Source organism: Canis lupus, chromosome 18 (assembly GCF_048164855.1).
Source record: "Canis lupus baileyi chromosome 18, mCanLup2.hap1, whole genome shotgun sequence".
NCBI lineage: Eukaryota > Metazoa > Chordata > Mammalia > Carnivora > Canidae > Canis > Canis lupus.
In genome coordinates this window covers 61,811,880-61,839,706 of record NC_132855.1, presented here as the reverse complement: position 1 = coordinate 61,839,706, position 27,827 = coordinate 61,811,880, and positions in this window count along the sequence as shown.

Here is a 27,827-nt window from a genome sequence, read left to right as displayed (position 1 = left end):
TTGCTCCATTCATTCTCTAGTAGGATGTTCATAATCTCCACGTATTTTTGGTCTGTCCAAATTTTTTCTTACTGTCGACTTCGAGTTTCATAGCGTCGTGGTCGAAAATGTACAGGGTGTGATATCAACCTTCTTGTACCTGTTGTACCTGTTGAGGGCTGATTTGTGGCCCATGATATGACCTGTTCTGGAGAATGTCCCATGTGCACTTGAAAGGAATGTGTATTCTGCTTTAGGTTGAAATGTTCAGACTATATCTGTTGAGTCCCTGTGGTCCAGTGTGTCAAGGCTATTGTTCCCCTGTTGATTTAATGCATAGATGATCGGTCCATTGATGTAAGTGGGTGTTAACATCTCCTGTCATTGTATTATTATCAGTGAGTTCCTGTATGTTTGTTGTTAATTGGTTTGTATATTTAGGTACTCCCATGTTGGCAGCATAAATATTTATTTGTTGGAACTTTTTTTTAAAATAAATTTATTTTTTATTGGTGTTCAATTGACCAACATACAGAATAACACCCAGTGCTCATCCCGTCAAGTGTCCCACTCAGTGGCCGTCACCCATTCACCCTCTCTTCCCGCCCTCCTCCCCTTCCAGCACCCCTAGTTCATTTCCCAGAGTAAGGAGTCTTTATGTTCTGTCTCCCTTTCTGATATTTCCCACAGGTTTCTTCTACATTCCCTTATATTCCCTTTCACTATTATTTATATTCCCCAAATGAATGAGAACATACACTGTCGTTCTCCGATTGACTTACTGCACTCAGCATAATACCCTCCAGTTCTATCCACGTTGAAGCAAATGGTGGGAATTTGTCGTTTCTAATGGCTGATTAATATTCTATTGTATACATAAACCACATCTTCTTTATCCATTCATGTTTAATGGACACCAGGCTCCTTCCACAGTTTGGCCATTGTGGACATTCCTGCTATAAACATCGGGGTGCAGGTGACCCGGCATTTCATTGCATCTGAATCTTTGGGTAAATCCCCAACAGTGCAATTGCTTGATTGTAGGGAAGGTGTGTTTTTTCTTTTTTTTTTTTCTTTTTTTTAATTTATTTATGATAGCCACACTGAGAGAGAGAGAGATAGAGGGGGGGGGCAGAGACATAGGCAGAGGGGAAGCAGACTCCATGCACTGGGAGCCCGACGTGGGATTCAATCCCGGGTCTCCAGGATCGCGCCCTGGGCCAAAGACAGGCGGCAAATTGCTGCGCCACCCAGGGATACCTTAGTTCTAATTTCAAGGCATTATGGTCTGAGAATATGCAGGGGACAATCCCAATCATTTGGTATCGGTTCAGACCCGATTTGTGACCCAGTATGTGGTCGATTCTGGAGAAAGTTCCATGTGCACTTGAGAAGAATGTGTATTCAGTTGAGTTTGGATATAAAGATCTGTAGATTTCTGTGAAATCCATCTGGTCCAGTGTATGATTTAAAGGTATCGTTTCTTTGGAGATGTTTTGCTTAGAAGACCTATCGAGGGTAGAAAGAGCTAGATTGAGGGGATCCCTGGGTGGCTCAGCGGTTTAGCGCCTGCCTTCAACCCAGGGTGTGATCCTGGAGTCCCGGGATCAAGTCCCACATCGGGCTCCTTGCGTGGAGCCTGCTGCTCCCTCTGCCTGTGTCTCTGCCTCTCTCTCTCTCTGTGTCTATCATGAATAAATAAAATCTTTTAAAAAAAAGAGCTAGATTGAAGTAACCAAGTGTAAGTGTATTATTATCTAAGTATTTCTTCACTTTGTTTATTAATTGGTTTAAATATTTGGCAGCTCCCACATTCGGGGCATTTATATTGAGGATTGTTAAGTCCTCTTATTGGATAGATCGTTTAAGTATGATTTAGTGTCCCTCTTCATCTTTCACTACAGTCTTCGGGGTAAATTTTAGATTATCAGGTATAAGAATGGCTACCCCTGCTCTCTTTTGAGGACCCTTTGAATGGTAAATTTTTCTCCAACATTTCATTTTCAGGTTGTAGGTGTCCTTCTGTCTAACATGAGTCTCTTGTAGACAGCAAATAGATGGGTCCTGCTTTTTTATCCAGTCTGAAACCCTACGCCTTTTGATGGGGTCATTAAGCCTGTTCACGTTCAGAGTTACTATCGACAGATATGAGTTTAGTGTCATCATGATATCTTTTCACCTCTTGTTTTGTGGATTGTTCCACTGAACTTCTTCTTAAAGGGGAATTTTAAGAGTCCCCCATAAAATTTCTTGCAGAGCTGGTTTGGAGGTCACATATTCTTTCAGTTCCTGCCTGTCTTGGAAGCTCTTTATCTCTCCTTCCATTTTGAATGAGAGCCTTGCCGGATAAAGTATTCTTGGTTGCATGTTCTTCTCATGGAGGACCTGAATATATCCTGCCAGCCCTTTCTGGGCTGCCAGGTCACTGTGGAGATGTCTGCTGTTACCCTAGTGCTCCTCCCCATAAAGGTCAGGATTTTCTTGTCTCTTGCTGCTTTAAGAATCTTCTCTTTATCTTTGGAATTTGCAAGCTTCACTATTAAATGTCGAGGTGTTGGACAGTTTTTATTGATTTTAGGGGGGATCTCTCTATTTCCTGGATCTGAATGCCTGTTTCCCTTCCCAGATTAGGAATGTTTTCAGCTAGGATTTGTTCAAATACATATTCTGGCCCTCTGTCTATTTTGGCACCATCGGTAACCCCAATTCCACGTAGGGTTTTCTTCCTCAGGCTGTCGTTTATTTCCCTTAATCTGTCTTCCTTGTCTTTTAATTGTCTGTCTCTTTTTTCCTCAGTTTCCCTCTTTGCCATCAACTTGTCTTCTATGTCACTCACTCATTCTTCCACCTCGTTATCCCTCGTCGTTAGGACTTCTAGTTTGGATTGCATCTCATTCAATTGATTTTTCATTTCGGCCTGATTGGATCTAAATTCTGCAGTCATGAAGTCTCTTGAGTCCTTTATGCTTTTTTCTAGAACCACCAGTAGCTGTATAATAGTGTTTCTGAATTTGCTTTCTGAGATTGAATTGTAATCCAGATTTTGTAACTGTGGGAGAGACGACTGTTTCTGATTCTTTCTTTTGAGGTGAGGTTTTCCTTCGAGTCATTGTGCTGAGTGCAGAGTGGCCAAGACAAATTGTATTGGGAAAAGGAGAAAAAGAGAGGAGAGAAGGAAGGAAAGAAAAGAGAAAAACGAAAAAGAATAAAGGAAGAAAGAAGGAAAAAAGAGAATAAAAAGAGAAAGAAAAAGAAAGAAAGGGAGGAAGTGGAGGGCGAAGCAATCATAAATAAAAAAAACATGGGGGGTATCTTCTGATTCTGTATACTTTAAGTTCCTTGACTTCCCCTGGAACTTGTCCGTCTAGCCGGTCTTCTGGGGTAGGGGCATGTTGTGCTGATTTTCAGGTGTTAGCACGTGGGGGAGCTGCTCTGTCCCCTGCCTGGTGCAGGGCTCAGTGGGGGTAGTTTACCCCGTGAGACCCCAGGAGGAACAACCCCAGTGTCAGCGACCAGCTCTGGAATCCTGTATTCAGCCCCCTCAGTAACACGGGAGCAGTCCATCTGCAGGTCCTGGAGGCTCTGGGGCTGGGCCGCTGATCTGCTCAGCTCTGGACAGGAGCGTCCTTGGTGTCCTAGGCCCTCTGGGCCTCTGTCTGTACCGGGGGAGACCGAATCCTGGGCTGTGTCCGGCGCCCTGTGCTCCGGGGCCTGCACTGTTGGATTCTCGCTCCCAGCTGTACAGCCACCTCACTGTGGAGCCACCGCCCGAGCTCCTCCAAGTTGCTCCCAGAGCTCCAAATCCCCCTCTGAATGGAGCCTCTTCCGTTGCAGGAGGCGCCGCTGCCAAGCTGCTCCTGGGCCGTGCAAACACCTCTGTGCAGAGCTGCCACCTGAGCCCCTCAGAGCTGCTCCCCAGTCAATGCATGTGCCCTGCAGCCCTTAGGGAGCTCGCTGCACTCTCCTGGGAGTGCATGTTTCTATGCATCCCCGCCTTCCTGGGGTCCTGCTCTGACTCCTTGAAGGGGCCATTCTGCCCTGAAAGATTGGTGAAGCTCCTCCTTCTCCCAGGACAGAGCTCTTCTGCCCTGTGAGCGCTCACCCCGGCCATAGCGAGGCTCCTCACAGGGCCCCTCACCCTTGGATGCCTTTTGTTTCTTTATTTCTTTTTCCTGTCTTCCTACCTTTATAGAATCACGAACTTTTCCACTGTAGCATTCAAACTGGTCTCTGTTTAAATCTCAGGCTGAATTCGTAGATTTTCAGGATGATTTGAAGGTTATCTAGGTAATTTCGTGGGGACAGGTGATTTGGGGACCCTACAACTCCGCCATCTTGCCCCTCCTCCTGTATGTTGCCTTTTAGCTTTGGTTGTTTTCTTCATTGTGCGGAAGCTTTTCAATTTGATGAAGTCCCAATAGTATTTTTGCTTTTGTTTCCCTCACCTCAGAGGCATATCTAGAAAGAACATCCAATGGCCAATGTCAAAGACGTTGCTGCCTATCTTTTCTTCTTTGTATGGTTTCAGGTCTCACATTTAGGTCTTTCATCCATTTTGAATTTATTTTTTATATACATGGTGTAAGAAAGTGGTCCAGTTTGATTCTTCTGCATGTGGTTGCCTGGTTTTCCCAACACCATTTGTTCTTATCCTGGGGTCAGGGTTAGGGTTTCTTGAAGAGACTGTCTTTGTTCCTTTGGATATTCCTTCCTGCCTTGTTGTCGATTAATGGATCATAGAGTTACAGGTTTGTATCTTGTTTCAGATTTCCATTCTGTACTATTGATCTAAGCGTCTCCTGTTGGGAGATTCTTTTTTTTTTTTATGATAGTCACACAGAGAGAGAGAGAGAGAGAGAGAGAGATGAGAGAGGCAGAGACACAGGCAGAGGGAGAAGCAGGCTCCATGTACCGGGAGCCCGACGTGGGATTCAATCCTGAGTCTCCAGGATCACGCCCTGGGCCAAGGCAGGCGCCAAACTGCTGCGCCACCCAGGGATCCCCCTGTTGGGAGATTCTTGATTGCTGATTCAATTTATTTGCTGGTATTCTGTCTGCTCAAGTTTCTTATTTCTTCCTTTATCATTTTTGCTATGTTATATATTTCCAGGAATTGATCTATTTCTTCCAGGTTCTAGGTTGCTGGCATATAATTTTTCTTTTTTTGGCATATAATTTTTCATAATGTTCTCTTATAATCGTTTGTATTTCTGTAGTGTTGGTTGTTATTTCTCTTTTCTCATTTGTGATTTTATTTGGGTCCTTTCTCATCTTTTTATCTTTTTCTTTTTTAAAGATTTTATTTATGTATTCATGAGAGACACAGAGAGGCAGAGGGATAGGCAGAGGGAAAATGAGGCTCCATGCGGGGAGCCTGATGTGCGACTTGATCTCCCAGGTCCCCGGGATCATGACCTGAGCCAAAGCAGATGCTCAACCCCTGAGGCACACAGGTGCCTTGCTGATTCAATTCCTTTGCTAGTTATGGGTCTATTCACATTTTCTATTTCTTCCTATTTCAGTTTTGCTCGTTTGCACATTTCTGGGGATTTGTCCATTTCTTCCAGGTCTCCCAGTTTGTTAGCGTATAATTTCTTTGTATTCCCTTATAATTGTCTAATTTTTCTGGTGTTGATTGTGATCTCTCGTCTCTCATTTGTGATTTTATTTATTTAGGTCATTTCTCTTTTCTCATTGATAAGGCTGGCTAGGGCTTGATCCATTTTATTAATTATTTTGAAGAACCAGCTCTTAGTTTTGTTATTCCATTCTACAGTTTTGTGGTTTCTGTACTGTTTATTTCTGGTCTCATCTTTATTTTTTCCCTTATTCTGTAGTCTTTAGGCTTTGTTTGCTATTCCTTTTCCATCTCCTTTAGGTGTAGGGTTAGGTTGTGTATTGGAGACTTCTTGTTTCTTGAGGTAGGCCTGTATTGCTATGTATTTCCCTCTTAGGACTGCCTTTGCTACATCCCAGAGGTTTGGAGAAACATGTTTTCATTTTCATTTGTTTTTTTTTTATTTTTATTTATTTATGATAGTCACAGAGAGAGAAAGAGAGAGAGGCAGAGACACAGGCAGAGGGAGAAGCAGGCTCCATGCACCGGGAGCCCGACGTGGGACTTGATCCCGGGTCTCCAGGATCACGCCCTGGGCCAAAGGCAGGCGCCAAACCACTGCGCCACCCAGGGATCCCCCTCATTTTCATTTGTTTTAAATTTCCTCGTTAATTTCCTGGTTGCTCCATTCATTCTCTAGTAGGATGTTCATAATCTCCACGTATTTTTGGTCTGTCCAATTTTTTTTCTGTCGACTTCAAGTTTCATAGCGTCGTGTTCTGAAAATGTACATGGTGTGATATCAACCTTCTTGTACCTGTTATACCTGTTGAGGGCTGATTTGTGGGACATGATATGATGTGTTCTGGAGAATGTCCCATGTGTACTTGAAAGGAGTGTGTATTCTGCTTTAGGATGAAATGTTCAGACTATATCTGTTGAGTCCCTGTGCTCCAGTTTGTCAAGGCTATTGTTCCCCTGTTGATTTTCTGCGTAGACGATTGTTCCATTGACATAAGTGGGTGTAAAAATCCCCTTTCATTGTATTATTATCAGTGATTTCCTGTACGTTTGTTGTTAATTAGTTTCTATATTTAGGTACTCCCATGTTGGCAGCATAAATATTTAGTTGTTTGATCTTGATAGAGAGTCTTTTTAATTATGAAAAAATGCCCTTCTTCATCTCTTGTTACACTATTTGTTCTTTCTTTTTTGAAATTTAAATGTTTTATTTATTTATTCGTGAGAGATACACAGAGGAGCAGAGGAAGAAACATAGCAGAGTGAGAGGCAGTCTCCCCTAAGGGAGGCCGATGATGACTCGATCCTGGGATCCCAGGATCACACCCTGAGCCGAAGGCAGATGCTCAAACACTGAGCCAACACGTGTCCCCCAGGGTTTGGTTTCAAATCTCGTTTGTCTGATATAAGTATGGGTCCTCCACCTTTCTTTTGATATCCATTAGCGTGATAGACGATTTTCCATCCCCTGACTTTCAATCTGTTGGTGTCTATAGGTCTAAGGTGAGCATCTTGTTGGCAGCGTACAGATGGATGTTGTTTTTTTAATAATAATTTTATTTATCAGAGAGACAGAGAGAGAGAGGCAGAAAATTATGCAGAGAGAGAAGCAGGCTCCCCACCAGGAGCCCAATATGGGACTCGATCCCAGACTCCAGGATCACACCCTGAGTTAAAGGCAGAGGCTCAACCCCTGAGCCACCCAGGCATCCCGGATCCTGTTTTTTAACTGCTCCATACCCTATATCTTTTTTTTTAAAGATTTATTTATTTATTTATTCATGATAGTCACACAGAGGGAGACAGAGAAGCAGAGACACAGGCAGAAGGAGAAGCAGGCTCCATGCACCGGGAGCCCAATGTGGGACTCGATCCAGGGTCTCCAGGATCGCGCCCTGGGCCAATGGCAGGTGCCAAACCGCTGCGCCACCCAGGGATCCCACCCTATATCTTTTTATTGGAGCATTTAGTCCATCATCATTCAGAGTGACTATTCAAAGATATGAACTTTGTGCCTCTGTGTTACTGGAAGAGTTGGTATTTCTGGTGACGTTCTCTGGTCCTTTCTCATATTTGTTGCTTTTGGTTTCTTTTTTCTCCCACTAGAAGAGTCCCTCTTAAAATTCCTTACTGGACTGGTTAAGTGGTCATGAACTCCTTTATATGTTGCCTGTCTGGGAAAATCTTTATCTCTCCTGAATGACACCCTTGCTGAAGAAAGAATTCATACAAATTGGATGGCAATAAAAAGAAATTTAAAAACATAAAGTAAATTCTTGCTAATATAATTGAGGAAAATGTATTTAGGATGAAAACCAGAAGCAGAAAGAGAGGAGGACGGATTTCACCCTCCGTAGCCTTCACAGGGACCTGGTTTCCTTTCCTAGGAGTGGCCTCCCCTCAGGATGATGCTTCCTGCCCCTCTGCCCTCCTTGTTGGAACACAGCCGGTACAGCTCCAGCACCTCTACAGTCGTGGTTTATAGCGTTTTCCATGTATCCTATTGGGGACCAGCGTTACATACACAGCGGTTGTGTATGTAACCATCTGGCTGCTGTCTGACAACATTGGGGGGATTCTGACTTTTGTTGCTTTTGAGGTGTGTGTGTCTCTATCACATGCAGATATCCCATGCAGCAATCGGATCCTCTGGCTGGGTCACCAAAAAACCCCGAAATGGTTGGCACAAAATCATTTCTGGTCCTGTCTCTGGGCAGTTAGCTGGGCTCTCCTGGCCACGCCGGGGCTCACTCGTGCAGTGACTTTCAGCTGGAGGGTCAGCTGAGCTTGAAGTTCCAGCTCGGCCACATTTCCATGTCTGGCAGTGGGTCTGGCCACTCCTGGAAGGTACGTGGGGACTTCAGCTGTGTGTGCCTGGTGGCGCCCCTGCAGGGGCTTGTTGGGGCCAAGGTGGTGCCCCCTCCTCTCTCTGGGGGTCTCTACACGCTCCGTGCACAGAGTTCTGGGAGACACAGAAACGGGCTGGCTGTGCATTTTCGCACCACAACACTTTATTGACTTTCTACAGCAAACGGGCTCAGAGCCGTGGTTTTGTGTCTTCCCCTGGGGAGGGAGACCTTTCTGTCCTTTAAGGGGAGGGCAAGAATCACACAGGGTGGGGGGGCAGGTGCTGGAGTCCCCCACCTGGGAGCATGTGTGGACTCCGGGTGGGGGCATGTGTCCTGAGGTTTCAGCCTGAGTGATGGTACTGAGGATATCAGAGCTGACCTGAACCTGCAACTCATGGGCTCCTGTGCTGGGTCCCTGAAGGGCAGCTGGATCCCGGCCTTGGAGCCTCTTTGGGCCCCAGCACCTGGAGGAGCCTGCCTCCTGGTGTGTGTGTGGGTGGGGCCCACCAGCTTGCCCCTCCTCTCCCCACACTGGGGTGTCCCAGGATCCCCAGGGCTTCCCTAGATCAGCGACCTGGATCTGTGGGGCACGCCCAGGACCCTGCAGGCCACATCCAGCTGTGAGAGGGCTTGCTCAGCCTGGGGCCAGAATCCAGGGCTGGCCAGGGCCATGGGGACCTGATTCCATTAGTCTTTGTGTTGAGACTGGTGGGGGCTCAAGTCAACCCAACCCCCACAGAGCCTGGGCCCAATCAGCCCAGGTACCTCTGGTTTAGGGCCTGGTGTCCTGTGCAGGGTGTCCTGCCCTCTAGGAGTGACAGTGGGTGGAGGCAGGGCACAGTGGTTCCTCTGATTCACTCATCTGCTCACACACTGTCAGGGGCTCCCTGCCGTCCCTCCTCCCTGCAACCCCTGGGTACTCTATGGGACACCCGGGATTCTGATGGGAGCAGGGTATCCAGAGAACCCCAGGGAGGCTGATCATGTCCCACAGGGGGCAGCTAGATTGGGTCCTTGCTCGGGGCCGATGGTGTGGTGGTGGATGGTGTGGGGGCATGAGTATGATGGTGCTGGAATGTGGGGAATGATGTAGGGGGGATGGTGTTGGGGTATACTGTGGTTGGGTATTGTGTGAGGCTGTGTGTGTTTGAAGGGGATGGGGTAGGGGTGATGCCATGGGGGATGATGATGTTAGGGGATGGTGTGGGTCTGGGGAATGGGGGGATGGCGTGGGGGCCGGCAGACAAAGGGCATCCCCTTTCTCTAAGATGCACACAGAGACGTCTACAAATAAAGGCGACCCCATTCTGGGGTTTGTTGTAACACCTGCCCCTGTGGCCCCATGTGGTGAGTGCAGGGCCCTGGCTGTACCAGGGGCATTATCTGGGGGTCATCATAATATGTATGTTTTCAAATTGCAAATTGTCTCAAATTAAATGCACAGAATTTTGAAATATATAAAACACTGAGAGTGGGTGTCACTCTGAACCGTCCGACCCTCATGGGATCGATGTGTGTCCTGCTCCAGCCGCGGACATGCCGCTCAGACCCCAGGTCCGGTTCCTATCCCCCATGTCTCCCACCCCATCCCCTGCTTCTCAGGGGGCCGTCCCTCTCCCCTTTGGTGTTCAGCTCCCATGGGTACCCCTGGAGGCCACATCCTTGTGGCCTCCTCATCCCTGAGGCCCCGGAGGTGTGGTCATCCCCATCACCCTACCATGGAGTTGTGTGTTGTTGGCTGCTATTGCTCCCCCTGGCCTCAGAGGCCCCATTTACCTTACCCAAAAGCCTCTGAGGCCCGGAAGCCCCCTGGCCCAGCAGCCTCACCCGTCCGCCTAGCAGTCCTAAAACATTATGTGGCTGCTGAATTTCCTGATGACGTCCAGGTCTACCTGCGTGATGTCCCTGGAGGAGACCAGGGCAACCTGCTTCATTTCCTGTGGGAAAACCGGGGAGGAGGAGCAGGCGTCAGGAACAGAGACCCGACCTGTCACGAGGTGCCGTGCTGGGCAGGGAGCCCTGGGGCCACCATGGGAGTGTGTCCGGCCGAAACCTCCTTCCTTCCTCTGGGAGGCCAGGGAAGGCGGGAGTGCCCACCGTGCCCGTGGGACCTGTGTGACGGCCTGTGCCCAGCTGTTGTAGGCAGGGAGGTGACTGAGTTTCACCCTGGGTGGGAGGGGATAGGGGTTCAGTCAAGGTGGGACGGAACATGGAGGTGTTGTGCCCAAGATTGCAAATCCGAGAAACCACTAAGGAGCTGACACCAATGCAAACACACAAGGGTTGATTTCCAAACTCGAGCTTGCGACCAAGTACACCCAACACAGCGGAGCAGGGACTTGGACCTCGAGGTTGGTTTTAACTTAGTTTTAAGGGCTTGTCTTGGGGTCCTCCAAAAGAGCTGGAGCGATTCCTCAAGTTCTGTTTACATTTTGATATGGGGCCTTCAAGGGTATTAAGCTCTGCTTTCATTTTAATAGGCACTTCCAACCCTTGGCAGGGGCTCGGTTTCATTCTGTTGTGGGGCTTTCAAAGACATTAAGCTGTAAACTTTGTTTTTTTCCTGTAACTGAAATAATGTAAATTTCAGCTCTTCTTCACAGGGGCCTGGGATGGCTGGACTTGTTCGAACACTGAACTTAAAGTAGAAAGGCCTTCATTTCAAAGGACTTTTTGCATTCCGTCCCATCCTATCTAGCTCTTTCCCCCTTCCCCGGAGCTCCTAAGAGAGCAAATGACCTCAGCTTGGCAGCGTGTGCTGGGGGACAGGCCCAGGGATTTGGGATCAGGAAGACCTGGCTCGTGGGCGTCCCAGCTGTGCAGCGGGATTCCATGCTGCAGACTCTTATTCCCTAAGGCTACCTTGACAACTGACTTTGTACATAGAAAAGTTCTCCCTTGTCTTTAAAAGATGAGGAGCGAGTCAAAGCGTTTTTACTCTGGCCATCTAATTGCTCAGATTCCAATCTGAGACATATTTCCTGTTAATAAGGATAATTTACTATCCGTAGTACTATGGTTAAAATATTCTGACACAAGTAATTCAGAAGGATGAGGGTTTCTCATCTCTTTCTTCACAGCTCAGTCACTCCTCAGGAAATGCATCTTTATGGATTTGGAAAGAACTGAGAGTCATTATTACCAATGGTCCAATTATTGTGTGAAGGATTCTTCCCTGAGATTCTTCCCGTTTAAACTGACACTGAAACACTGTGAACTCTTTGGAAGACAAATGTCAAGGAAATAAATGTTATGCATTGCTAATTTTAAATTTTTTTAAATTTTTTATTTATTTATGATAGTCACAGAGAGAGAGAGAGAGAGGCGCAGAGACACAGGCAGAGGGAGAAGCAGGCTCCATGCACCGGGAGCCCGACGTGGGATTCGATCCCGGGTCTCCAGGATCGCGCCCTGGGCCAAAGGCAGGCGCCAAACCGCTGCGCCACCCAGGGATCCCTGCATTGCTAATTTTAAATGCACTTGCAATATGGTTTCTATTATACTAGAAGTATTTTTATCTGATTTTTGCTATTTATTATCTGTTCCTGCTTTTCAGGTTGAGGAGGCATTATACGTGTTCATAATTGTCTTTCTTTCCTTCTGATATGAAATTCTTACTTTGTTTCCATCAAAGGAACTCTTTAAGAATAAGGCAAAAGTTAATTCAACGATTCTTAAAATGTCTTCACACTTGGAGCCTGATTCATTTAAGTCGATTTTCATAATAAATCTTATTAATTAGGAAAAAAAACAAAGATTTATAGAGAAATTGAGAAGATATTACAGTGCATTCACATGCACTTGCTCTCAATTTCTCCAATTATTGATATCTTATATTACTACAGTACAAATATTACCTAAGGAATCAAATTTAAAATAGTCGCATTAACCAAAGACCATAGTTTATTCAGATTTCCTTAGTTTTTGCTAAGTTACCATCCCTCCTATCACATTCCATTTGTCCTCCTGTTTTCTTAGGCTCCTCTAGATTGTGACAGTCTTTCAGCCTTTCCTTGTTGTTGTTGCACTGGAACACTTTGAGAAGTAGAGTATTTTGTAAACTTTCCCTCAGTTGGGACATGTCTGTCATTTCTCTCATAATTGAACTGTTTTGTGGATTATATACAGAGATATACTGCCATTTTCATTATATTATATAAAGGGTAGATACTATCAACATGATTTAGCAGTCTTGGTATCAATCTGGTCACCTTGCTGTGGTAGTGTTTGTCAGCTTTCTCCACAGTAAACTGATTCTTTATTATTATTAATTATTATTTTTATTATTATTATTATATTATCAATATTATCAATATTGATCATATATATTGATCAATATATCAATATCAATATAATATATTATCAATATTATTTTAACTTTTTCATATTATATTTTGTAGAAGGAAGTTACTATGTGTATTCCACACTTAAGAGTGGGAAGCTATGCTCATGAACTTGACGGTGCAATGTCTGCACAAATTGTTTAAAATTCTTCTACATGGGAGATTTCTCTTCCTTGTGGGTTTGTTTCTTCTGCAAAGATGTTTTTTATTTATTTGAGAGAGAGAGAGGAGAGAAAAAGCATGAGCGAGAGGGGCAGAGGGAGAGAGAAAAGCATGTTCCCTTCTGAGCCTGCCTTGGGACCTGGATCATGATCTGAGTTTAATGCAGAAGCTTAACTAACTGAGCCACACAAGTGCCACTCCTTTCTTTCTTTCTTTCTTTCTTTCTTTCTTTCTTTCTTTCTTTCTTTCTTTCTTTCTTTCTTTCTTTCTGCTTTTTATAATAATTTTATTTTTGAATTGGTGTTCAATTTGCCAACCTACAGAAAAACACCCAGTGCTCATCCCGTCAAGTGTCCCCCTCAGTGCCCATCACACATTCACCCCCACCGCCCGCCCTCCTCTCCTTCCATCACCCTTAGTTCGTTTCCCTAAGTTAGGAGTCTTTATGTTCTGTCTCCCTTTCTGATATTTCCCACACATTTCTTCTCCGTTCCCTTATATTCCCTTTCACTATTATCTATATTCCCCAAATGAATGAGAACATACAATGTTTGTCCTTCTCTGATTGACTTACTTCACTCAGCATAATACCTTCCAGTTACATCCACGTTGAAGCAAATGGTGGGTATTTGTCGTTTCTAATGGATGAGCAAGGCCCACCTGTTCTCTCTCTTCATCTTCTGAGTCTCCTATGGTATGAATGTTACTGTTTTAATAAGTGACTGACTTCCCTACTTCTGTGTCTGTGGTCCAGAACCTTTCTTGTTTTTAAGGCTTCCACTTGGAACTGCATCTCAGTTATAGCATTTTTAACATTGGCCTGACTAGATTTTAGTTGTTTTATTTCTACAGGAAGGGATTCTCTAGTTTTATTCTGTGCTCTTTTTCCAGCCCAGATGCTATCTTTATAATCATTGTTTTAAACTGTAGTTAGACATCATATATGTGTATTGATGAACTTCCTGGCTGTGAGTAGAACCTCATGTTATTTTATGGAGGTGAATTTCTCCATCTCATTATTTCTTCCAGAAAAGAAAGAAGGAAGAAAAAGAAAAACCAAGAAAAACAATAACAACTGCCCTCCCCCCCCCACAAGAAAACCAATAGATTATTTTGGCCTGCTTGTTAAAAGATTCTAAATCCCAAAATAGAAACAATTAAGGTGGTCCGTGGGTGGCGCAGCGGTTTAGCGCCTGCCTTTGGCCCAGGGCATGATCCTGTAGACCCTGGATTGAATGCCACGTCGGGCTCCCAGTGCATGGAGCCTGATTCTCCCTCTGCCTGTGTCTCTGCCTCTCTCTCTCTCTCTCTCTCTTTTTCTCTCTGTGACTATCATAAATAAATTGAAAAAAATTAAAAAAAAACACAATGAAGTACCATGAAAGTAAAAATTAGAAATATCTAAGGTACATACATAAAAATTAAAATAAGGCAATTAATAAAAAAAGTCAAAGAAAATGATTGAAAATAGAGCACAAAGTACAAAGGAATCTAGACCCTACTTTCCAGGCAGAGCTGAAGCTCAGCAGCCTCTGTGGTCCAACTTGGTGGCAGCGAATGGTCTGTGTGGGTGTGCAGATGGGCCGTGGTGTTGATTGTCAGGTGCACATCTCCCTGGGAGTTGCACCTGCGGGGGCAGAGGCGTGGTGGGCATCAGCGTCTCTGGGCTCCAGCGGACAGCGCTGTGCTGCTCCCTGAGACCCGGCCCTGATGGGCGGGATGCGGGTGGGGACGCTGGGTCCTCTAGCTCTGGAGCTGAGCATCCCGCCCCCCAGTCTGCTGGGGCCTCCACAGAAGAGCCCCCAAGCCCCCGGGTCTCCGCCTCTTCTCTCAGAACCCTGCATTCACTCGACTTGTGTTCGAGCTTCTTTTTTTTTTTTTTTATCTCAGACTGTTGAGCCCAAGATTGCGAATCCGAGAAACCATCGAGAAGCCGACACTGATGCAAACACACAAGGGTTTATTTACAAGCTCGAGCTTGTGTCCAAGTATACCCGACACAGTGGAGCAGGGACTTGGACCCCCAGGTGGGTTTTAGCTTAGTTTTAAGAGCTGGTCTCGGGGAACTCCCGAAGGGTGGATCAATTACTAAAGTTCTGTTTACATTTTGATATGGGGCCTTCAAGGGCATTGAGATCTGTTCTAATAGGGCCTTCCTGCCCTTGGCCTGGGCTCAATTTTTATTCTACTGTTGGGCTTGCTGTGTCCTGACAATGAGCACTCAGGAAGGAAATGACGGACATGACTCCCTTCTCAGGAGCATCACAGAGAATAAATAATGAGACTGAACCAAAGGAGCACAAGACTTGTGCACTGAGCCACACCAGGCTCTGGGAGGCCGTCCTGGGCTCGTGGGTTGGGAGCCTCATCTTGTGAAAATGTCCGCAGTTCCTAAGGCACCTCAATTTCAATGTCATTCCTGTAAAATCATGGTGGCAGATCTTATAAATAGGAAAAAAAAAAACCTGTGACATCCATCCGCCCCCACAAATGACCCCGGACAGCAAATCAGTATTGGAGAAGCAGGACAGAGCGGGACGCAGCACTTTCCTATTTCAAACGATGTCACAGAGACACAGGATAAAGCGGTGTTGTCCTCGGGATCCCACCTGGCTCTGTAAGTTAAGCATCCGGCTCCTGACCTCACCTCCGGTCCTTTTTTTTTTTTTTTTTTTTTTTTCACCTCCGGTCCTGATCACGGGGTCGTGAGTTCTAACCCTGGGCTGGTCCATGGATGAGGCCTGATGCCTACTTAAACAAACTAGACCCACGAGGGTTGGTCCCAGCATAAGCTGAAGGAGCAGAACAGAGAGTCCAGAAGGAAACGTGCTCTGATACAACTGATTTTTTAAAATTAATTTAATTTAAACCAAATTAATTAACGTATAGTGTATTATACTTTCAGAGGAAGAATTCAGGGATTCACCAGTTGGAGATAACCGCAGTGGTCGTGACATCACATGCCCTCCTTCATGCTGGTCCCCTGTTATCCCCTCCCCATCCCCTCCCCTGCAGCAACACTCAGTTTGTTTCCTATAATTAAGAGTCTGTATTTCCTGCATCTGTGTTCATCTTATTTGTTTTTCCTTCCCTTCACAGATGTTCTGCTTTGCTTCTTTAATTCCACCTATGAATGACACCACAGGGTCATTCTGTTTTCCAAATGACCTATTTCACTTAGGATGATCCCTCTAGTTCTATGCATGACATTGCAAATGGCAAGATTTCCTTCTCTTTGATAACTGAGTACCATTCCTTTCTCTATGACCATCATCTATCTCCCATCCTCTTTATCCCTCATCTGCCACAGGGCACCGAGGCTCCTCCCACAGTGTGGCAATGTGGACCCCGCTGCTGTGGACATTGGGGTGCAGTTGTCCCACATCTCACTGCATCTGTATCTTCGGAGTGAGCTCCAGGCCGTACACCTGCTGGTCGCAGGGCGGCTCTATTTGCAACTTCCTGAGGAGCCTCCACACTGTTTCCAGGGTGCCTGCAGCAGCCCACGGTCCCGCCCACAGTGGAAGAGGGTTGAGTGAGTTTTACAGGACATGGTAAAAGTCTGGTCCACATTTCGTTTCACATCCTTTGGGCTCCAATTCTTTCTCCTTAAGTATTTTTGGGGAAGCCGGGTGTCGGGCTCTTTTTCAGGCAGATGTTTCCGAAGATAACAGGCCACAGCTAGAGCCTGGAAGGAGGCAGAGGTGGGCCCAGAGACGGGCACGCTGCCTCCTGCACAGCCTCCTGTAGCGACTGAGCATCCCGCAGTGGGTGCCCAGCCCAGGCACCGCCCAGGGGGCATGCATGTGCAGTAGGCCTCCTTTGCCTGCACTAACAGGAGCCAGCCTGTGCTGGGGAGGCCTGAGGAAGATGTGGGGACATGTCCACGTGGATGAGCCACAGCCTCCTCAGAAACTACGCAGAGTCTTCAGGGGGATATTGGGCAGCGTTCATGATGACAGGAGCCTCAGTCTCTTCAGGACACACGGTGAGGCTTCAGGAAGATGTGGGCCAACATCCACCCTGACAAGAGACCCTGGGCCGCTTCCGGCCCTGCGGGGAGGCTTCAGGAAATTGTGGGCCTGCACCCACCCTGACAGGAGCCCCTGGGCTGCCTCAGGACCCGCGGGGAGGCTTCAGTAAGATGTGGGCCTGCATCCACGCTGACAGGAGCCCCTGGGCCACCTGAGGACATGCCTGGAGGCTTCTGAAAGATGTGGCGCTGTGTCCACTCTGGCAGGAGCTAACTGGTTCCTCAGGTCATAAGTTGAGGCTTCTGGAAGCTGGGGGCAGCATCCACAGTGACAGGAGCCCCAGCCATTCAGAACCTGTGGTGTCGCTTTGGGAGGACGTGGGGCCACATCCACACAACAGACACTGATGTCCTCAGGACACCCGGTGTAGTCTTCAGGAAATATGGAGATGCGTCCATGCAGACAGAAGACCCCAGCCTTGTCAGAGCCTGTGGTGAGGCCTAAGGAAGATGTGGATGCTGAATCCACACTGACAGGAGTCTCCAGCCTCCTCAGGATGCACTGTGAAGGATCGGGATGATTTGGGGCCACGTCCGTGCTGACAGGAGCTCCCAGGCTCCTCAAGTCTTATGGTGAGGCAGAGGAAAATGTGGGGCCATGTCCTCCTCAGGACCTGCACTTTGGCTTCGGGACACATGAGGCTGCGTCTAGGCTGACAGGAACCCACAGCCTCCTCAGGACCCACTGTGAGTTTTCTGGGGGACGTGGGTCCATGTCCAGGCTGACAGGAGCCTCCAGCATCCTGAGAACCTGCTGTGAGGCTTCCAGAGTATGTGAGGCATAATCCAGGTTGACAGGAGACCCGGGTCCTCAGTACCCGCTGACTATGACTCAGGAACACGTGGGGCCATGTCCCCACTCACAGGAGCCCGGCTTCCTCAGGACCCCCTGGAGGACTCTGGAGGCGCCGTTGGGAGCCACGTCCATGTCAGAAGGGACTCCTCAGAACTCTGGGTAAGTGAATGGGTAGAATGAATGGTAAGACAGGGGAGGGGAGGCAGTTGGTGGTTAGTCTTAGGTTAGATGTTAGGGGTTAGTGATTATGCTTATGGTTATGGATTAAAGGTTAGGGTGAGGGATAAGGGTAAGGTTCAGTTGTTAGGAGTTAGGATCGGGGTTTGGATTAGGGACAGGAGTTAGACTTAGGGTTAGGGTTTAGAATTTAGGGATTAGGGCAGGAGGTTACGAGTTGGAGTTTGGGTTATGGTTAGAGTTAGGTTTAGGCTAGGTTTGCAGTTGGGGTTAGGGGTTAGGGTGTGAGTTAGGGTTAGGGGTTAGTTTTAGGGTTCAGAGTTAAAGTTAGGGCTAGGTTTAGGGTTAGGGCGAGGGTTAGTTTTAGGGTAGGGGTTAGGGCTAGGGTTAGGGTTAGTGTTTGATTAGGGGTTATGGTTAGGGTTAGGTCAGGGTCAGGGCACGGTTTTGGAAAAGGGTAAGAGGGTTAGGCAGTGGGTTAGGGATTTCTTTTAGGGTAGGGTTAGGGTACACTTTGGGATATGAGATAGGATTAGTAAAGAGGGTTAGGGTTAGGGTACAGGTTAAGGTTAGGAATAGGATTTGAGTACATTAAGATAAGGTTAGGGTTAGAGGTTAGGGTTAGGGTTAGATTTAAGGTAAGGGTCAGGGTTAAGGGTTTAGAATAAGTTTAGGAGTTAGGGTGAGGGTTGGCGTGGAAGGTTCAGTGAATGTGTTTCGGTCTTGGGGTTTGTGTTTGGTTTTTGATTAGTGATATTTCTTGTTTAAGGGTTAGGTTAACATTAGACTTAAGTGGAGGGTTAGGCTTATGTCTGTGTATGGTTAGAGTTTGTGTCTTGGCATATGCCTGCACTGGGACTCCTAGCATTTGGGCAGTTTAGTTTTATGCACTCTATTTAGGTTTTGAGTTCAAAGATAGCCTGACTCCACCAAGACAGTGGCCTCCCCAGAGAATCAAAATCCATGCTTCTGCTGGGGTGAGAATAGGCATGGCAGGATTCTCCTGAGCTGAGCTAAGGAGGGGATTTGTGGCTCTAAAGATTCTTTGTTTGGATTTTCAGTTGCCTTTCTGACTTTATCTCTTTTGCGCACATGTTTTCTCTATACTACCAATTATTATTTTAAAGATTTATTTGAATTCCTCTTTATAAACACAGTATGATGTAGTTTCAGGTTTACACATAGTGATTCAACCCTTGAATCCAACGCCTGGTTCTGGTCAGGGGTGACCTCCACTATCCCCATCCCCTGATTCCCCATCCCCCCCTCCTTCCTCTGGTATTGATTAGTTTATTCACTGTGGTTAAAATGTGTTCCTTGGTTTGCATCTCTCATCCCTCCCTTGGCCCCTTTGCCAATTTGTTTGGTTTCTTAAAATTCACATGTGAATGCAATTGTATGGTATTTGGTATCTGACTTTCTCTGACTGACTGAGTTCATTTAGCATAGGTCCCTTCCACTTCTCCCACGTCATTGTAAATGGATTCCTTTCATCCCTTCTGATGACCAAGTGATGTCGCAGTGTGTATGTTTACCACATCGTCTCTGCCCATTCATCTGTCAATGGACATCTGGGCTGTATACACAGTTTTGCTGTTGTTGATAACGCTGCTACCAACACTAGGCTGTGTGTTCCTCTTCAAATCTACTAAACTACTTTTGTATCCTCAGGGTAAATACCTAGCTGTGCAATTTTGGTATCGTAGGGTAGCTCTATTTTTAACTTCTTTTTTTTAAGTTTTTTTATGATAGTCACAGAGAGAGAGGCAGAGACACAGGCAGAGGGAGATGCAGGCTACATGTACCGGGAGTCTGATGTTGGATTTGATCCCGGGTCTCCAGGATCACGCACTGGGCCAAAGGGAGGTGCCATACGGATTCGCCACCCAGGGATCCCCTATTTTTAACTTCTCGAGGACCCTCCAGACTGTTTTCCACAGTGGCTGCACCTTTATGTATTCATGAGAGACACAGAGAGGCAGAGGTATAGGCAGAGGGAAAATGAGGCTCCATGCGGGGAGCCTGATGTGGGACGTGCTCCCCCAGGACCCCGGGATCATGACCTGAGCCAAAGCACATGTTCAACCACTGAGGCACCCAGGTGCCTTGCTGATTCAATTTCTTTGCTAGTTATGGTTCTGTTCATATTTTCTATTTCTTCCTATTTCAGTTTTGCTCGTTTACACATTTCTAGGGATTTGTCCATTTCTTCCAGTTCTCCCAGTTTGTTAGCGTATAATCCTGCATAGTATTCCCTTATAATTGTCTTATTTTTCTGGTGTTGATTGAGATCTCTCTTCTCTCATTTGTGATTTTATTTATTTAGGTTTTCTCTTTTCTCGTTGATAAGGCTGGCTAGGGCTTGATCCATTTTCTTAATTATTTTGGAGAACCAGCTCTTAGTTTCGTTATTCCATTCTACTGTTTTGTTGTTTCTGTATTGTTTATTTCTGCTCTCATCTTTATTTTTTCCCTTCTTCTGTAGGCTTTAGGCTTTGTTTGCTATTCCTTTACCAACTCCTTTAGGTGTAGGGTTAGGTTGTGTATTGGAGACTTCTTGTTTCTTGAGGTAAGACTGTATTGCTATGTACTTACCTCTTAGGACTGCCTTTGCTACATCCCAGAGGTTTGGAGAAACATGTTTTCATTTTCATTTGTTTTAAATTTCCTCTTTAATTTCCTGGTTGCTCCATTCATTCTCTAGTAGGATGTTCATAATCTCCACGTATTTTTGGTCTGTCCAAATTTGTTCTTACTGTCGACTTCGAGTTTCATAGCCTCATTGTCCAAAAATGTATATGGTGTGATACCAACCTTCTTGTACCTGTTGTACCTGTTGAGGGCTGATTTGTGGGCCATGATATGATCTGTTCTGGAGAATGTCCCATGTGCACAGGAAAGGAATGTGTATTCTGCTTTAGGAATAAATGTTCAGACTATATCTGTTGAGTCCCTGTGGTCCAGTGTGTCAAGGCTGTTGTTCCCCTGTTGATTTTCTGCATAGACGATCGGTCCATGACATAAGTGGGTGTTAAAATCCCCTATCATTGTATTATTATCAGTGTGTTCCTGTACTTTTGTTGTTAATTGGTTACTATATTTTGGTACTCCCATGTTGGCAGCATGAATATTTAGTTGTTTGGTCTTTTTTTTAATAAATTTTTTTTATTTTTATTTATTTTTATTTACTTATGATAGGCACACAGTGAGAGAGAGAGAGAGAGAGAGGCAGAGACACAGACAGAGGGAGAGGGAGAAGCAGGCTCCATGCACTGAGAGCCTGATGTGGGACTCGATCCCGGGTCTCCAGGATCGCGCCCTGGGCCAAAGGCAGGCACCAAACTGCTGCGCCACCCAGGGATCCCAAATTTATTTTTTATTGGTGTTCAATTGACCAACATACAGAATAACACCCAGTGCTCATCCCGGCAAGTGTCCCCCTCAGTGCCCGTCACCCATTCACCCCCACCCCCCGCCCTCCTCCCCTTCCAGCACCCCTAGTTCATTTCCCAGAGGTAGGAGTCTTTATGATCTGTCTCCCTTTCTGATATTTCCCACACGTTTCTTCTCCATTCCCTTATATTCGCTTTCACTATTATTTATATTCCCCAAATGAATGAGAACATACAGTTTGTCCTTCTCCGATTGACTTACTGCACTCAGCATACTACCCTCCAGTTCCATCCACTTTGAAGCAAATGGTGGGTATTTGTCGTTTCTAATGGCTGAGTAATATTCCATTGTATACATAAACCACATCTTCTTTATCCATTCATCTTTCGATAGACACCATGGCTCCATCCGCAGTTTGGCTATTGTGGACATTCTGCTATAAATATCGGGGTGCAGGTGTCCCAGCGTTGAATTGCATCTGAATATTTGGGATAAATCCCCAACAGTGCAATTGCTGGGTCGTAGGGCAGGTCTATTTTTAACTCTTTGAGGAACCTCCACACAGTTTTCCAGAGTGGTTGCACCAGTTCACATTCCCACCAACAGTGTAAGAGGGTTCCCTTTTCTCCGCATCCTCTCCAACATTTGCGGTTTCCTGCCTTGTTAATTTTCTCCATTCTCACTGGTGTGAGGTGGTATCTCATTGTGGTTTTGATTTGTATTTCCCTGATGGCAAGTGATGCAGAGCATTTTTTCATGTGCATGTTGGCCATGTCAATGTCTTCCTCTGTGAGATTTCTCTTCATGTCTTTTGCCCATTTCATGATTGGATTGTATGTCTCTTTGGTGTTGATTTTAAGAAGTTCTTTATCGATTTTGGAAACTAGCCCTTTATCTGATACGTCTTTTGCATATATCTTCTCCCATGCTGAAGGTTGTTTTTAGTTTTGGTGACTGTATCCTTTGCTGTGCAAAAGTTTCTTATCTTGATGAAGTCACAATAGTTCATTTTTGCTTTTGTTTCTTTTGCCTTCATGGATGTACCTTGCATAAACTTGCTGTGACCAAGTTCAAACCGGGTGTTGCCTGTGTTCTCCTCTAGGATTTTGATGGACTCTTGTCTCACATTTAGATCTTTCATCCATTTTGAGTTTATCTTTGTTTATGGTGAAAGAGAGTGGTCTAGTTTCATTCTTCTGAAGGTGGATGTCCAATTTTCCAAGCGCCATCTATTGAAGAGACTGTCTTTCTTCCAATGGATAGTCTTTCCTCCTTTATCGAATATTAGTTGACCATAAAGTTCAAGGTCCACTTCTGGGTTCTCTATTATGTTCCATTGATCTATGTGTGTTTTTGTGCCAGTACCACACTGTCTTGATGACCACAGCTTTGTAGTACATCCTGAAATCTGGCATTGTGATGCCCCCAGATATGGTTTTCTTTTTTAAAAACCCACTGACTGGGCAGCCCCAGTGGCGCAGCAGTTTAGTGCTGCCTGCAGCCCAGGGCGTGATCCTGGAGACCTGGGATCGAGTCCCACATCAGGCTCCTGCATGGAGCCTGCTTCTCCCTCCTCCTGTGTCTCTGCCTCTCTCTCTCTATGTCTATCATAAATAAATAAATCTTAAAAAAATAAAATAAAATCCCACTGACTATTCGGGGTCTTTTCTGATTCCACAGAAATCTTAAAATAATTTGTTCTAACTCTCTGAAGAAAGTCCATGATATTTTGATAGAGATTGCATTAAACGTGTACATTGCCTGGGTAACATTGATATTTTCACAATATTAATTCTGCCAATCCATGAGCATGGAATATTTTTCCATCTCTTTGTGTCTTCCTCAATTTCTTTCAGAAGTTTTCTATAGTTTTTAGTGTATAGATCATTTACCTCCTTGATTAGGTATATTCCTAGGTATCTTATGGTTTGGGTGCAATTGTAAATGAGATTGACTCCTTAATTTCTCTTTCTTCAGTCTCATTGTTAGTATATAGAAATGCCATTGATTTCTGGGCAGTGATTTTGGTATTCTGCAACGCTACCAAATTGCTATGAGTTATAGCAATCTTGCGGGGTAGGGCTTCGGATTTTCTAGGTAGAGTATCATGTCATCGGTGAAGAAGGAGAGTTTGACTTCTTTGCCAATTTGAATGCCTTTAATGTCTTTTGTTGTCTGATTGCTGAGGCTAGGACTTCCAATACTACGTTGAATAGCAGTGGTGAGAGTGGACATCCCTGTCTTGTTCCTGATCTTAGGGGAAAGGCTCCCAGTGCTGCCCCATTTAGAATGATATTTGTAGTGGGCTTTTCATAGATGGCTTTTAAGATGTCGAGGATTGTTCCCTCTACCCTACGCTCTGAAGTGTTTTGATCAGGAATGGATGCTCTATTTTCTCACATGCTTTCTCTGCATCTAATGAGATGATCATATGGTTCTTGGTTTTTCTCTTGCTGATATGATGATCAGATTGATTGTTTTACGAGTGTTGAACCAGCCTTGTGTCCCGGGGATAAATCCTACTTTGTCATGGTGAATAATTTTCTTAATGTATTGTTGGATCCTATTGGCTAGGATCTTGTCGAGAATTTTTGCATCCATGTTCATCAGGGCTATTGGTCTGTAATTCTCCTTTTTGGTGAGGTCTTTGTCTGGTTTTGGAATTAAGGTGATGCTGGCTTCATAGAACGAATTTGGAAGTACTTCATCTCTTTCTATCTTTCCAAACAGCTTTAGTAGGATAGGTATGGTTTCTTCTTTAAACATTTGATAGAATACCCCTGGGAAGCCATCTGGCCCTGGACTTTTGTGTCTTGGGACGTTTTGGATGACTGCTTCAATTTCCTTCCTGGGTATTGGCCTGTTTAGTTTTTCTATTTCTTCCAGTTCCAGTTTTGGTTGTTTGGGGCTTTCCAGAAATGCGTCCATTTCTTCTAGATTGCCTAATTTATTGGCGTATGGCTGTTTATAATATGTTTTTAAAATCGATTGTATTTCCTTGGTGTTGGTAGTGATCTCTCCTTTCTCATTCATGATTTTATTAATTTGAGTCTTCTCTCTATTCTTTTTTAATAAGACTGGCTAATGGTTTATGTATGTTATTAATTCTTTCAAAGTACCAACTCCTGGTTTTGTTGATCTGTTCCACATTTCTTCTGGTCTCGATTTCCTTGAGGTCTGCTCAAATTTTCATTAACTCTCTTATTCTGTTGGGTGTAGGATCTAGCTGCTGTTTTTTTCTCTAGCTCCTTTATGAGTAAGGTGAGCTTTTGTATTTGAGTTCTTTCCAGTTTTTGAATGGATGCTTGTTTTGTGATGTATTTACTCATTAGGACTGCTTTTGCTGCATGCCAAAGATTTTGAACGTTTGTGTCTTCATTCTCATTAGTTTCCATGAATCTTTTGAATTCTTCCTCAATTTCCTGGTTCACCCTTTCATCTTTAAGCAGGATGGTCCTTAACCTCCAATGTGTGAAGTCCTTCCACACTTCTTGTTGTGATTTAGTTCTAATTTTAAGGCATTATGGTCTGAGAATATGCAGGGGACGATCTGAATCTTTTGGTATCAGTTCAGATGCGATTTGTGACCCAGGATGTGGTCTATTCTGGAGAAAGTTCCATGTGCACTTGAGAAGAATGTTTATTCAATTCAGTTTGGATGTAAAGTTCTGTAGATATCTGTGAAATCTATTTGCTCCAGTGTATCATTTAAAGATCTCCTTTCTTTGGAGATGTTGTGCTTAGAAGACGTATCGAGGGTAGATAGACCTAGATTGAAGTCACCAAGTATAAGATAATAATTATCTAAATATTTCTTCACTTTCGTTATTATTTGGTTTAAATATTTGGCAGCTCCCACATTCGGGGCATATATATTGAGGATTGGTAAGTCCTCTTGTTGGATAGATCCTTAAATATGATTTAGTGTCCATCTTGATCTCTCACTACAGTCTTCGGGGTAAATTTTAGTTTACTGATATAAGGATGGCTAACCCTGCTCTCTTTTGAGGACCATTTCCATGGTAAATGGTTCTCCGACACATTATTTTCAGATTGTAGGTGTCCTTCTGTCTAATATGAGTCTCTTGTAGACAGCAAATAGTTGGGTCCTACTTTTTTATCCAGTCTGAAACCCTGCGCCTTTGAAGGGGTCATTAAGCCCATTCACGTTCAGAGTTACTATCGACAGATATGAGTTTAGTGTCATCATGATATCTATTCAGTCCTTGTTTTTGTGGATTGTTCCACTGAGCTTCTTCTTAAAGGAGAATTTTAAGAGTCCCCCTTAAAATTTCTTGCAGAGCTGGTTTGGAGGTCACATATTCTTTCAGTTCCTGCCCTTCCTGGAAGCTCTTTATCTCTCCTTCCATTTTGATTGAGAGCCTTGCTGGATAAAGTATTCTTGGTTGCATGTTCTTCTCATGGAGGACCCTGAATATATCCTGCCAGCCCTTTCTGCCTGCCAGGTCGCTTTGGAGACATCTCCTGATACCCTAATGCTCCTCCCCATAAAGGTCAGGATTTTCTTGTCTCTTGCTGCTTTAAGGATCTTCTCTTTATCCTTGGACTTTGCAAGCTTCACTATTAAATGTCGAGGTGTTGGATGGTTATTATTGATTTTAGCGGGGGATCTCTCTATTTCCTGGATCTGAATGCCTGTTTCCCTTCCTTGATTAAGAAAGTTTTCAGGTATGATTTGTTCAAATACACATTCCGGCCCGCTGTCCCTTTCAGCGCCCTCAGGAAACCCATTTACACATAGGTTTTTCTTCCTCAGGCTGTCGTTTATTTCCCTTAATCTGTCTTCCTTGTCTTTTAATTGTCTGTCTCTTTTTTCCTCAGTTTCTCTCTTTGCCATCAACTTGTCTTCTATGTCACTCACTCGTTCTTCCACCTCGTTGTCCCTCGTCGTTAGGACTTCCAGTTTGGATTGCATCTCATTCAATTGATTTTTAATTTCGGCCTGATTGGATCAAAATTCTGCAGTCATGAAGTCTCTTGAGTCCTTTATGCTTTTTCCTAGAGCCACCAGTAGCTGTATAATAGTGCTTCTGAATTGGTTTTCTGACATTGAATTGTAATCCTGATTTGTAACTCTGTGGGAGAGAGGACTGTTTCTTTCTTTTGAGGTGAGCATTTCCTTCTAGTCATTTTGCTCAGTGCACAGTGGCCAAAAACAAGTTGTATTGAGCTTAAGAGAAAAAGAGAGGAGAGAAAGAAGGAAAGAGAATAGAAAAAGAAAAAAGTAAAAAGGAAGAAAAAAAGCAAAAAAGAATAAAAGGAGAAATTATAGAAAGAAAAGGGGAGAAAAAGGGTGGGGGAAACAATCAGAAATAAAAAAAAAAAAAACATGGGGGAATATCTTCTGATTCTGTATACTTTACGTCCCTTGACTTTCCCTGGAAGTTGTACGTCTAGCTGGTCTTCTGGGGGAGGGGCCTGTTGTGCTGATTTTCAGGTGTTAGCCCTTGGGGGAGCTCCTCTTCCCCTGCCTGGTGAAGCACTCAGTGGAGGTTGTTTACCCCGTGAAGCCCAAGGAGGAACGACCCCAGTGGCAGTGGCCAGGTCTGAAAACCGGTATTCAGCCCTGCAGTAACTCCGGAGAAATCCATCTGCAGGGCCTGGAGGTTCCAGGGTGGGCTGCTGGTCTGCTGAGCTCTTGGCAGGAGCGTCCTTGCTGTCCTGGGCCCTCCGGGCCTCTGCCTGTACCGGGGGAGGCCGAATTCTGGGCTGTGTCTCGGCGCCCTGTGCTCCGGGGCCAGCGCTGTTGGATTCTTGCTCCCCGCCGTGCAGCCACCTCTTCACAGAGCCGCCGCCCTAGCCCCTCTGAGCTGCTCCAGGAGCCGCGCAGCCACCTCCACACGGCGCCTCTTCCTTTGCCTTAGGTGCTGACACCTAGCTCCTCCCAGGGACCCACAGCCCCCTCTGCACAGAGCGGCCACCCGAGCCCCTCAGAGCTGCTCCTGGGTCAATGCATGTGCCCTGCAACCCTTAGGGAGCTCGGTGCACTCTCCTGGGGGTGCAGGTGTCTGTTAGTGTTCCATGGACCCCAAGGGTTCCCCATCCTCCTGGGGTCCTGCTCTGAATTGTTGCGAGCGCCATTCAACCCTGGAAGATTGGTGCAGCTCCTGACTCTCTGGGACAGAGCTCTCCTGACCGGGGGACACTTGCCCTGGCCTTAGCCCGGCTCCTCAGTGGCCTCTCCCCCTTAGATGCCTTTTGTTTATTTCTTTTTCCCATCTTCCTACCTTCATAGAAGCACAAACTTTTCTCACTGTAGCATTCCAGCTGGTATATGTTTAAATCTCAGGTCAAATTCCTAGATTTTCAGGATGATTTGAAGGTTATCTAGGTAATTTGGTGGGGACAGGTGACTTGGGGACCCTTCTCTTCCGCCATCTTGCCCCTTCTCCTGTATGTTACCTTTTAGCTTTGGTTGTTTCTTTCACTTTGCAGAAGCTTTTCAATTTGATGAAGTCCCAATAGTATTTTTGCTTTTGTTTCCCTCACCTAAGAG